Consider the following 9,866-nt stretch of genomic DNA (forward strand, 5'->3'; position numbering starts at 1 on the left):
CTAAGAAGGGGTAAAAGAGGCTTCTGGGCAATACTCTAAGGACCGCAAACCCTCACACTCACCAGAGCAGGCCTCTGTCTTGTCTAAAAACCCACTACTTAGTGAAGAAGCTTAAAGGAAAGTTCTGGATCTTTTATATTTTTGTTTGGAAAACATCAGAGCCTTAAGGGAAAAATAAAAACTCCTGCCCAGGGAGGGATTTGATTCAGCTCATATCTGAATGGTCTAGTGGTTATCCCTACTTTCTTCAATTTAAGTCTGAATTTGGCAATAAGGAGTTCATAATCTGAGCCACAGTCAGCTCCTGGTCTTGTTTTTGCTGACTGTATAGAGCTTTTCCATCTTTGACTGCAAAGAATGTAATCAATCTGATTTCTGTGTTGACCATCTGGTGATGTTCATGTGTAGAGTCTTCTTGTAATGAAATCCCTTACAATATACAGTGAAAGTGGAAAATAGATTTAAGGGACTAGATCTGATAGACAGAGTACCTGATGAACTATGGATGGAGGTTCATGACACTGTACAGGAGATAGGGATCAAGACCATCCCCAAGAAAAAGAAATGCAAAAAAGCAAAATGACTCTCTGAGGAGGACTTAAAAATAGCTGTGAAAAGACAGGAAATGAAAAGCAAAGGAGAAAAGGAAAGATATACCCATTTGAATGCTGAGTTCCAAAGACTAGCACAGAGAGATAAGAAAGCCTTCCTCAGCAATCAATGCAAAGAAATAGAGGAAAACAATAGAATGGAAATGACTAAAGATCTCTTCAAAAAAATTAAAGATACCAAGGGAATAGTTCATGCAAAGATGGGCTCAATAAAGGACAGAAATGATATGGACCTAACAGAGCAGAAGATATTAAGAAGAGGTGGAAACCATACACAGAAGAACTATACAAAAAGGATCTTCATGACCCAGATAATCACGATGGTGTGATCACTCACCTAGAGCCAGACATCCCAGAATGTGAAGTCAAGTGGGCCTTAGGAAGCATCACTACAAACAAAGCTAGTGTAAGTAATGGAATTCCAGTTGAGCTATTTCAAATCCTAAAAGATGAGGCTGTGAAAGTGCCGCACTCAATATGCCAGTAAATTTGGGAAATTCAGCAGTGGCCACAGGACTGGAAAAGGTCAGTTTTCATTCCAATCCCAAAGAAAGGCAATGCCAAAGAATGCTCAAATGAGCACAGTTGCACTCATCTCACACACTAGTGAAGTAATGCTCAAAATTCTCCAAGCCAGGCTTCAGCAATACGTGAACTGTGAATTTCCAGATGTTCAAACTGGTTTTAGAAAAGGCAAAGGAACCAGAGATCAAATTGCCAACCTGTGCTGGATCATCGAAAAAGCAAGAGAGTTCCAGAAAAACATCTGTTTCTGCTTTATCGATTATGCCAAAGTCGACTGTGTGGATCACAATAAACTGTGGAAAATTCTGAAAGAGATGGGCTGGATGAAGCATAAGCTGGAATCAAGATTGCCAGGAGAAATATCAGTATCCTCAGATATGCAGATGGCACCACCCTTACGGCAGAAAGTGAAGAACTAAAGAGCCTCTTGATGAAAGTGAAAGAGGAGAGTGAAAAAGTTGGCTTAAAACTCAACATTCAGAAAACGAAGATCATGGCATCTGGTTCCATCACTTTATGGCAAATAGATGGGGAAACAGTGGCAGACTTTATTTTGGGGGGCTCCAAAATCACTGCAGATGGTGATTGCAGACATGATTAAAAGATGCTTGCTCCTTGGAAGAAAAGCTATGACCAACCTATACAGCATATTAAAAAGCAGGGACATTGCCAACAAAGGTCCTTCTAGTCAAAGCTATGGTTTTTCTAGTAGTCATGTATGGATGTGAGAATTGGACCATAACAAAAGCTGAGTGCTGAAGAATTGATGCCTTTGAACTGTGGTGTTGGAGAAGACTCTTGAGAGTCCCTTGGATTGCAAGGAGATCTAACCAGTTCATCCTAAAGGAAATCAGTCTTGAGTGTTCATTGGAAGAACTGATGTTGAAGCTGAAACTCCAATACTTTGGCCACCTGATGCGAAGAGTTGACTCATTGGAAAAGACCCTGATGCTGGTAAAGATTGAAGGTGGGAGGAGAAGGGGATGACAGAAGATGAAATGGTTGGATAGCATCACCAACTTAATGGACATGAATTTGGGTAAACTCCAGGAGTTGGTGATAGACATGGAGACCTGGCGTGCTGCGGTCCACCGGGTCACAAAGGGTCGGACACGACTGAGCAACTGAACTGAATGAACTGCTCAGGGAAGCCTGGATTTTAAGGTCAGCAGTCACTTCCTCTCTGAGTACTGCCCTTTAGGCAAGCTGTAATGCCTGTCAAGGCTGCCCTGTATTGCTGCTCGGCCTTTTATCGTAGTAATTTCTGGAAGGGGTACCCTGTGTCTCTGTGTACTGTGTTTGGGCTACAAGAGTCTCTTCCCCTATCCTCAGTTCTGCTCTCACATATGATTCACATGGGATCATCTGAGAGGAAAACGCTTGTTTTTGCCTGAAGAAGTGGATGCATTTGGTCCTGGGCATGTCACTTCAGTGTATACTCACTGAAGTGATATGCGCAGGACCAAGGGTGGGGCATGTCATGGGGCATAGGATGGGACAGGGTCAGAAAACCACAGAGATTTGCCCCCAAGGGACTTCAGAAAACCAGGGTGCAGAGGCAATCTCTCTGTCCAGTAAGATGAGGATCTAAATCAGAGGACCACCCCCCACCAGCTGCTCAGTGTATGTCCCCTGATAAAGCTGCTACCTGTTAAGAGATGATCGCTCAGGGACTTCTGACACCTGACTTCCTGGAGAGCCTGAATGGTGGTTCTCCCTTTGACCTTGATGCCCTTAAAGTTCCCCTCCACTTAACTACACTTCAGACAGGTTTCTTCCTGCCCATCCTGAAGGTCCATGACTTCCCTTTCCATAGAACACTTACTTTAGAAGACTTTCCTTCGTAAATTCTCTCTCTGCTCTCTTGAACTGTAGATCACCTCCCAGCTTATCACCAGTATTACCACCCAGAAATTCTTTCTCAAGGACCTGAGAGCCATCCATTTGAAATGTGATCATCAGGGAAGATAGTGCCCTAGCTCTCTTGGAGGTAGAAGCCTAACTCCAATGAGTGCCAGTTAGCAAACACAGATGGCTCATCACATCAGCTAACATCCCCAACACCCAGACTCCTCTAGTGCTGTTGACCCTTGAACAACAAGAGTTTGAACTGTGGGGTTCTGTTTATACCTGGAGCTCTGGCCATCCATCTACATTTGAGGCAGGAAGGAGGTAGATGTAGATGCCAAAAGTTCTGTTGGTAACATGACCCAGTGAATCTCATTTATATCCTAATAGTCAGGGCTTACCATCTGACCACCTCCCAGCTTCATGGGAAGCTAGGTAGTTTTTTTAAGATACAGTAATGTCACAAGTCAAATCAAAGTTGTGTTAATAAATAAGGAAACTGATATTATAAAGCCAATTAACAGTTTCATATGCAGACCTTAGCAAGGGATTCTGTATACAGTAAATGGAGGTGTCTAAAACCAGCCACTATGTGACTCTACGTCATTAGGTCCTGATGGTTTTACCTCATCTGTCCTTTTGAATCAACTATTCCATAATAGCTCACTATTGCCTAACTCAGAGTCTCAGGTCTCACCTGAGTGTCCGCACTGGTTCTTCTGACTCCAGCATCACTTCTCTAGAGTTCACACAACTGCCCAAATAAACTATCTGAAACAGTCAAGTCAAGCTGTTTCACCCCCCTCAGGTAGGGTGAATCACTGCTCATCTCAACCTCCAGGTATAATTCATACCATCTCTGCCCCGCGACTTTGCAGTAACTCCCACCAAAGCAGCAGAGTTTATCCTCTCTCTTAATGATTTTGTGCTTGGCCACAGGACTTGCTTTGCTAATGGAAAGCAAAGCACCTGAGGGTGTATCGCTTCTCTGGTGAGAACTCACCTGCCTGTACTTTCACAGTTTATGTGGAAAGAGCTAACCTTGGGTGGCTGCTGTTGCTTCAGTCTGGGCCCCACACAGTCACCCAGAAGCCAGGCCACCCTCCCCTTGTAGACTCAGATCTGTGTGCAAGAATGTGTGATTGTTAGTAAGCCACCGAGTTTGGGGTATCTTTATTGTGCATCATGAATGCGATAGATAGGAGGTCCAACTCCCTTGCTGGAATCCCTTCAGTGGCATCTCAGTATCTCTCCATAGGGCAAAGCCACGTTCTTTAGCAGAGCACAGAGGGCTGGCACAGTCTGGCCTTTGCCTACCTTGCCTCGTATTTCATACTTATCCAGTGCCAAACTACCCATCGCTCCCTCTGGGCACTCTCCATACCTCTGTGCCCCACTGTTGCTCTTCTCTCCGTGCCTCTCCTGCCTTTTCCCTGAACAACTCACACTGATTTTTCCCATGGGCACCAGCTTCTCCAGGTCCCTGGCATCAGCCCACGTTCTTCAGTGGAAGTAGGAGTGAGTATCCCATCTCACCTCCAGTGCATACCATAGCTCAGCACTTGAAACATACTATCAACTACAGAATAGTATAGGTAGAAACTCAGACTAACCCAGCTCAATCCTAGTAGAAAGTTTAGCTCCAGCCAGAGTTTAATCATCTATCTTTTGTATTGTCTCCAAACCCTACAGACCCCCATCATCCCCTACAGAGCCCCTCAGGACCACGGGAGATGCTTGCTATTGAGGACATTACTGAGTATATTCCACAATGCATTGTCACGACACTGCATCCTCATCCATGAGATTTCTTGGCAACTCATTAGTTTTAATCTTATGGAGACTGAATTATGCATCTGGTAAGCATTGTTCTTTGCACTGGCTGCTGGGAAGTCAGATCCAAATTTGTGGCCCACATTCAGCTACTTCAACAAGACTTAAAGAATATCGTCTGTTGACTAACTCTGACTTCTGTCATTTTTTTTTTACTTTCAAATTTCCTTCTCCAAATTTCCAAATTTATCTTTTACCTTGTTCTGTATGTATATTTGTACACTGTCAGATACATACATCTGTAAACATATACACAAAAAAAGGGAACAGGAGGGAAAGAGAGGACTTTCCTTCAGCCATAGACCCTATATGCTTGTCTCCCATTTACTTTGATGTCTTTTCCTCTGTCAGCCCTAAACTCTGTCAACAAGGCCTGCTTCCTACTTAAAGTCAGCACTTAATAAAAGAGGGAAGCAAGGAGAGAACAAGCTTCCTAGAAGCTTTTGTTCAGAATTTTTTATCCCCCTGGTTTGGAATGCCTCTTCCTTTTGAAAATATTAATTACTGTTTGGCATTTGCTATTATAGAAGTCAAAGGAGTGCTTTGCAGTTTAGAAAACTTTTCAGATTTTTCAAAATTGTTTAAAGGTAGGATATTATGGTGCTCAAATGCTGCAAAATGCTCTCAGGTGACAGGTTTATTCGCTGATGATGCCAGAGTAAGTAATGGTACTGCATCAACAAGGCTGAGGCTTATCTCATTGTATGTGTGTTGTGTCAAGTAACACAAGCAGCCATTGAAACATCCTATCTTGCTCCCCCAAGGGCCTGTTTCCCAGGCAACATTTCAAAGCTCGATGGAAGTGCATCAGACTTTAGCTTTGGTGTCTAATTCTGCATCCAGATCCAGAGAACATGGCCCTTGTGTGGAGCTGGGAAACAGCTGAGATTCCCAGCTCTGGTGAGAAACCTCTGGGGGTGGTGGGTATTATTGATGATTGACTCCAAAACATGCTTCTGCCTCAAGCCAATGTGGAAGTGCTTTGCCTTTATCCAGCCCCACAAACAGGACATTTAGGAGCTTGCTGGGTTTTATTGTACTTTGTTCTGCCAAGTACCAAGGCAGAAACTTCCAGGCAAGTGTTAATGTCACTGCCAGAAGCACCCAAGGGAGACAGGTTCAGTCGGCCTGATCATCAGTGTTGGGATCCCCAGTGTCCCTGGGCTCATGGGAACAGCAGCTCTGTCCCCCTCACACGCACAGTCTCACAGCTGCACCATGGGTGGGATGAGGCCTGCATCTCAGGGAAGAAAGTGAAAGCAGAGGGTACTTCAGGAACCCCTATTTTCTGTTGTTTGTAAAGGAAACAGTCATACCCGTTCATGGTCATCCCAGGACCTTTAATGCTGTTGCCACTGTTAACCCTCCTCCGGTCTTTACTCCACAGATTCTCAGCCTTGATTGCATACTGGAATAACCAGGGCTTCTCCCTAGAGATTTTTGATATGATAAGTCTGGGGTACAGCATACACATTGGGTTTTTTTTTTAACTCTTCACATGATTCTGTTGTGTATCCATTTGAAAATTACTGTTAGATGGTGTAGATGGGATAGAAGTACAGTACAAACCACAAATTCAAGTCACAAATGAAATTTTAAAGTTCCTAGTTGTTTAGTCCCTAAGTCATATGTGCCTCTTTGTGACCCCATGGACTGTAGCCCACCAGGCTCCTTTGTCCGTGGGATTCTCGAGGCAAGAATACTGGAGTGGGTTGCCATTTCCTTCTCCAGGGAATCTTCCTGACCCAGGGATCAAACCCGTATCTCCTGCATTGGCAGTCAGGTTCTTTACCACTAAACCACTGGGGAAACCTGCAAAGTTTCTAGTAGTTTCTTTTTAAAGTAAAAATATACAGGTGATACTAATTTTAATAATAGATTTCATTTACCCTCATGTATCCAAAATGTTAGTTCAATGTGTAATCAACATAAAAATTCTGAATGAGATGCTTTGCATTTTTGTAGTAAGCTTTCAAGATCTAACATGAGCTTTATGCTTACAGCACATCTCAATTCAGACAAGCCACATTTCAAGTGCTCAATATCCACATGTGACTAGTGGCTTCCAAATTAGACAGCACAGATGTATTCTATTTGGTGTGGGGGTGGTGCGGAGGAGTGGAAGAAAGAGAGTGGCACCTGTGGTGGACTGAATAATAACACCCTCAAAGATATCCTGTGCTAATCCCTGGAACCTATGAATGTTACCTTACATGGTAGTAACAGACTTTGCAGATATGATTGCATTAAGCATCTTGAGATAGGGCAGTAGCTTATCCTAGCGGGTCCTGCATGCAACCACATGTATCCTTATAGAAGGGACACGGAGGCAGAATTCCCCGACAGGAGAGGAGAGGGCTATGTAACCACAGTGACTGGGATTGGAAAGATGAGGCTGCAAATAAGGAATGCTGGCTTCCACTAGAAACTGGAGGAGTCAAGGAACAGACTCTCCCGAGAGCCTCTGGAGGAAACAGCCCTTCCGACACTTTGATTTCAGCCGCTTAAGACTCATTTCAGATTCCTGGCCTTCTGTGAGAAAATAAATTTCTATTATTTAAAGATGTTAAATATGTGGCCACAGTAGGAACTAATACGACAGTAGGAACTAATACTTTTTATATGTAGTATTGCAGTCATCACAGTCTGTCTTCTTTTGCAGCTAGTTGAATACCTATTGATATATTCTCTTTTTTTAGTATGAATTTATTTTAATTGGAGGCTAATTACAATATTGTATTGGTTTTGCCATACATTGACATGAATCCGCCACTGGTGTACATGCGTTCCCCATCCTGAACCCCCCTCCCACCTCCCTCCCTGTACCTCTTGGTCATCCCTGTGCACCAGCCCCAAGCATCCTGTATCATGCATCGAACCTGGACTGGCAATTCGTTTCACATATGATAATATACATGTTTCAATGCCATTCTCCCAAATCATCCCACCCTCACCCTATCCCAGAGAATCCAAAAGTCTGTTCTATATATCTGTGTCTCTTTTGAGGCAGGGATATGCATATTCATTGATGAACCCTCACCACACCCAGCCAGTTAGGTGGTTGCTATAGGCATCAGCCAAGGTTGTTCAGAAGCACCTGAAGTGGTGTCTCCAGGGTGCCCAGATTGTGTGTGCTCTGGAAAAGCATGAAAGGCAGGCTGCCTCCAAGGGAGATCTCTATCTGACAGAGTGACAACAGATCACAGACATCTAGACATTCATTTGATCCATTGTAACACCTGCCTGCCCTAGTCTCTTGAAGTATCTTTGAGAAGCAGTAACCCCAGGAGTAGAGAAAAGGAAGAAAGTGCTAGACACAGGAACTGCCTACCAGGTCTGACCTGCGATGCAAACTCCAGCAGAACTAGCCCACCTCCGCCTGTCCCAGGGCAGACCCACCCCCACGGGAATTTTTTGTCTCTTTGCTCAGCTGCCTGAATTAGACATAGTTAAGAGTCTCACGGGTGAAAATACCTTTTCACATGTCTGCTCAATAAGATAGCTTTCCTCCTAATGTAGAGATCAGCTGCTCTGAGGGTGTGTAAGTTTGATTGGGAAGTCTGCTCTTAGGCAGAAGGACAGTCTCCTGGAAGCATTGATACCACCTGGGATGTTGCTTATCATGCCCCCATATAATTTAAAATGATAAATGACAGAGCAAAAATTCAAGTACACACTGTCCTTCAGAACAGAAGCTTCCAAAATGCTGTGGGCACACTGAACTGGAGAACTCTCATGGGCGAGGTACACGATCTTACTGAATCAACTATGACCAGGCATTTGATTCCCTTTTATATATGAGCAGTCCAAGGCTCAGGCCAGACTCTCACAGTTAACACAGAGTATCATCCGGATGATAGTCTTCATCCAAAGAAAACAGGAGGAGTTTGAAGATTCTGCAGGTGACTCTCTGGGCCCCAACCTTCCATACAGCCTTCAAAGAATGGCACGGGGTCTTCAGTGGTACACTGAGTCCCAGGTTTTTGGAAATAGCAGTAGAGCAAACACAGAATGAGAACAGCCTCTGAAGGTGACATAAAAGGGGTTCTTATGCCTTTGCCACTGGGAAAGAAAACCTAATTGCAGAATATTTTGCAAGGAAGGGAGCTGTAACATTTTTTTGTCTTTTGGTTTGTCTGGTAGCATCTACAGAAGTTGCTAAAGCAGGCTCTTTCCCACAGGAATATTTGCAAAGGATGCTGTCTGCCTCAGCACCACTGTGCTGCTGCTGACTCCTGCCCCTTCATGTTGCAGCCTTAATGTCACTGCCCCAGAGATACCATCACTAATCAGCTCATCAGAAGGACCTACTCCTTCATCGTGGGTTCATCACCTTATTAGTTTCCTTTATAACACTTTTCATTTGAAATTGTTTCTATGTTGTTTGTTTACTTTCCATTTTCAGCTGGGAAAGGCACATAGGGAGGAGGTGGGTTTGTGTTGTGCCTGACTCATGGTATCTATTCGGAAACTCTTTTTTAGTAACTAGATAAATGGCAGATGTTTAATATTTGCTTATCAGCACAGCAAGCCCCTAATCACTCTATGCTTTATAATAGTACAAATCCCCCAATACTAGAAGGCTGATATAGTTGGTCTGAGGTGAGGTCCTGGAAATGTGTATTCTAAAAGGCTGCTTCTTGCTAACCCTGATGTGATCAGTCAATAGAACAGCATGCAGGACCCCATGCCTGCCTCCTCACACAATTTGTATTTGTTCTCTTTGCAGTGAGAGACATGGCAACAACCTAATTCACACACCCATTTTTGGATCTTGGGGATGTCTGAGTGTATCTTGTGACTCCTATTTGCATATGTACCCTTGTCTAGCCACAAGAAGGCATAAATAAAATTCAAAGCTAATGTTACCTTCTATACACCATGAGTTAATGCTCCCCAGTAAGAAGGAGAGACAGAGACCACCAACATGGTGGGAATTGGGGGGAATATTCAGGGTAGCTAAAGAATTCCACTTTCTGGAAAATGTATCCCAAGTTCCTTGGAACCTCAAAGTAACATACATCTTTTGGGGGTTTGCAAAAGAACCCA

Source organism: Ovis aries, chromosome 3, assembly GCF_016772045.2.
Source record: "Ovis aries strain OAR_USU_Benz2616 breed Rambouillet chromosome 3, ARS-UI_Ramb_v3.0, whole genome shotgun sequence".
Lineage (NCBI taxonomy): Eukaryota > Metazoa > Chordata > Mammalia > Artiodactyla > Bovidae > Ovis > Ovis aries.